The sequence below is a fragment of the Rhagoletis zephyria genome, unplaced genomic scaffold (genome assembly GCF_001687245.7).
Source record: "Rhagoletis zephyria isolate East Lansing unplaced genomic scaffold, Rhagoletis_zephyria_1.1 Rzeph_scaffold_04234, whole genome shotgun sequence".
NCBI classification, from domain to species: Eukaryota; Metazoa; Arthropoda; class Insecta; order Diptera; family Tephritidae; genus Rhagoletis; species Rhagoletis zephyria.
The window spans coordinates 12,754-16,737 of NW_016161317.1; the positions used below are offsets into that span (position 1 = coordinate 12,754).

Below are 3,984 nucleotides of genomic sequence, written 5' to 3' on the forward strand. Positions count from 1 at the left end.
ATAGGATACAATTATTTCTCTGCTTAAATTTGTGTAACAGATTCCTTTTTTAAAGCATAGGTTATATAAAAAAAAGCTTATAAAAAACGAACATCGTTAAATACTTCGTCGACTACGTCTATAAAAACATTGGGTACTCTTTAGTACGTTGCCTAACTATTTCGAGGTATTGCGTTCAAAGGGGTGATCCGATCCAAAAAAAACTTACGCACACTTGTAGTAAAGGGTCTACAGATTATTTTAACACCCACCTTTGTAATTTCTGGTCACTAATTTATTTACAAATTGGGTTTGAAATATGCCCTTTCATCAATCCTATTCTCCTTAAGCAGCCACTTCACCAATATATTTTTATATTCCCCTTCACTTTACACTTTACTCGATTAGTTATAACTTTCTTTATGACTTTAATATTAACCAATTAATCACAATTCATTAAATAAAAACACCTTCAAAATAACGCGTCTGACTTTGGGTGCATATGCAAATTAAATGGCGGTGTTCAGCTGTCAAACTCCAAAATATGCGAAAGAATGAGAGACAAAAGAAGATAGGCTATAACCCAGTAAGCATTAAAAATATACAAAGATGTTCTCTGCAAAAGGTGTTTAGCTCCTTTTCTTCGCAAAACAGAAAGAGAATTCTACTTTGTGAGGGTTATAATCCCTAAGAGCGGCCAAAGACCGCCTACGCAGAAAGGTGTTCTCTGCGAAAGATGTTCAGCCCGCCTTTTTTCGCCTGATAACCACCTTGGGATAATTTATTTTATTTAAAAACCCCACAGATTCTGTTAGTTGGGTTATATTCCACTTCAAACTGCTCAATTTCCTAAAGATTTCCCATTTAGGATTTTCTTATTTAAATTAATTTCAAATTTTTTAAAATAAAAATTTATCCAAGAAAAACGTATTCGCATGCAACACCCTGCAACATACACTTATTTTCAACCGAATTTGCAGGCACACTTTGACTAGCACTGTAATGTGAGATTTTATCGCATGCGACAAAAGGGTAAAAAGAAAAATTTTGCGGCTGGCAGTACTTTTTTACATTCCACAACGCACGGTTGCACGAAGCATTTTTCTGGTTAGCAAAGGAAAACAACAAAAAATTAGTTGGTATTCAAACGTCGTGGTGTGTGGATATTTTTTTCGCGTTTATTCTGTGTGTAATCAAATTCGTTGCGCCAAACGGAGAAAAACTTGTGACCAAGCCTACTGCCGGCTAAAATTTTGCAATTTTAATAAATTGGTTATTTAATTACCTAACTCAAAAAAACAAAAACATACGACAAATAGGAAGCAGCAAAGCGTGCAAAAGCGAATGCATTTGTGCTAACANACGAAGCATTTTTCTGGTTAGCAAAGGAAAACAACAAAAAATTAGTTGGTTTTCAAACGTCGTGGTGTGCGGATATTTTTTTCGCGTTTATTCTGTGTGTAATCAAATTCGTTCCGCCAAACGGAGAAAAACTTGTGACCAAGCCTATTGCCGGCTAAAATTTTGCAATTTTAATAAATTGGTTATTTAATTACCTAACTCATATAAAACGAAAACATACGACAAATAGGAAGCAGCAAAGGGTGCAAAAGCGAATGCATTTGTGCTAACCGCCAGCGCACGCAAATGTTTGTAGGTATGTGAGCGCTTGGAAAATACATAAAATATGTAAATTACAAACGCTAATATATGTATTTGAGTGCTAATAAAATATTTGTGTACATGTGTGTAAGAAAGTTTAACGGAATATAATACATATGTATATCGTTTGCAAAAATTAACATTTCACAAGCAAAACTTTAAAATATTTAGTTGCTTTTTACTAATTTGCCAGCGAATGGAAATAAAGCAAAAGAAAAAGCGCAAAAGTGACAGGGAAAAAAAGTGCTATGTATTTGCGATTTTGCTTTGAAGTTTGAGTGAATGGAGTGAGTGGCGAGTTGGTGAACAAGAAAACAAAGCAAAGTGTATACATACGTTTGTGTGTATGTGCACACCGTCTGCTGGAATTACCCAGTCAGCAAATTAATAAGTTGTACGCGAAAGCAATTCGCTTACCACACACAAACATTTGCACATATAAATGTATGCAAAATATTTGGCTAAAATGCAACAACTCAAAAATCGAATATGTAATCGAAGATGTTAACTATTAAATTTAAAAAATACAAATTTGAATTCGTTTGTACACACAACATTTTTTTTATCTGTCCATACGAATACTAGTGTGAAGTGCAAAACGCAAAAAACCGGTTCGACCACTTCAGCTAGCAAGTCAACCAACAATTCCCAGCAGTCGCTGTGCTTTGGACAAACGGGTGGTCGCACAAATGGACGGACATTTCAATTGGCTGATTGCTAGATTCGTCGTCGTTGCCCATTGTAGCCCTAAATTGAGCAAAAGTGAATGGCATAAAAGCAAACAAAAAACAGAAAACACCCAGTAAACAATGTAAAAGTAGAAATTCAAATAGGCAACAGTGCAAGTGGAAAAGCAAATACACAAAATCCAGAAATCAGCAATAAAGAAGTGTGTTTGTCGAGTATAGTTGTGTACATATTTTCCAATTCGCCGCCATTGCGCTGTTCATTACTTTGCGCCGCCGCAGCCATAGTTGTGCGTTTGAATCGCTTTTTTGTCTGCACTTTATTAGTTGTGTTTATTTTTGTTTTGTGTCTGGTCAAAGAATGCATTTAGTAAGCCGGCGTAGACGTGCGTGCATTTTAAAATTTTGTGCTACTTGTATTTTGGTAATATCCAAACTGCATATCCATTTGTGCGCATCCAATTTGTTTTTGGTGTATGTATGTATTTTTTCAGCGTGTCTACCTGTCTGGCACTAGAACTATATACTATGTAATAGTGGTGGCAGGTGGTAGACGCTGCGTTGAAATGGAGAAGTTGTAAAATATCTGGTGTACAAATTACAATCGAACATCAGACATTCACCAGATATAAAATTCTGTGCTGCAAATGCTGAATAAGCACAAGTGTTTTCAATTACAAAATATTTGTGTTCGAATTTATGAACTAATAAAAAAAATGGCAATAAGAAAAAAGTGCGCTTTTAAAGTTTATTTCAACTGTATGCCGAAAATTGTTAACTTGGGCTTATAGAGCAATAACATTTCGTGTTGCGCTTATCTTATCAAGTGTTTTTTTTTTCGTATGTTTCGGTATACTGTTATCGCCTATGCTGATAACTGATAACGAGCATACAATACGTACAAAAGTACAGTTTTTCAATTACCGCATGCCACAAAACTGAGATAAAACTTTCCACATATTTCAATCATAGTACATACTAAGTAATGAAATTCTTTTAATTTGGTGCTGTTCAAAGTATTTTTATGCTAAAATTTTTTAAACTGTCATTATATGTACATAGGTATGTATATCGCGGCGACTTAAAAAATATTTATGAAAAATTGATCATTTTGAGTGTATGGAAAACTTAAATAAAAACTTGGCTTATGTCGATCTTCCACTCAGCCGTCGATATTAAACTTTTTTGTGTACGTTTTAGTTATTTATCACCGACCTTTTATAAAGTTTGGACTATGGTTTTGCTAGTAGCCAACTAACTAAATATAACAGAAAGAAGAATTGTGAGTAGAGAAGAGTGAGGTTATAATCCCTAAGCGCGGCCGAAGGCCGCCTAGGCAGAAAAAAGTTCTGCACCACTTCTCCGGCAATACATGACGGTGACTAATTTTGCTGCAATGGCTAATTTTTGCTTTAATTCCAAAGTCAGTTCCAAGCGCTTAAATTTACGATGCTTTGTTGGATTTGATATTTTACTTTTCACTAAGCAAGTCTAGACGTTGTGAGCCCGCTTTTATTGCGATTACATACTTACTTATTCTCATATCATTTCGTTCGTAATTTGCCTCCTTGGCCCTAAAAAGACGTCCATAAACCTAGCTGACCCAAGTCGCCAAAAATCAATAAAAATTAGCTAGGAATTAGGTGTCTTTTAGGTG

The 3,984-nt window shown here is 35.0% G+C and overlaps 1 long non-coding RNA gene across 1 annotated transcript in view; it reads left to right on the top strand.

Moving 5' to 3' along the window:
* Positions 1-1,400: 1,400 nt before the first annotated feature.
* The window catches only part of LOC108370443 (uncharacterized), a 22,552-nt gene continuing 19,968 nt past the window's right edge, over positions 1,401-3,984 (top strand). The window contains exon 1 of the long non-coding RNA XR_001848635.1: positions 1,401-1,636. This is a non-coding gene — a long non-coding RNA (uncharacterized LOC108370443). The remainder of the gene's footprint in view (positions 1,637-3,984) is intronic.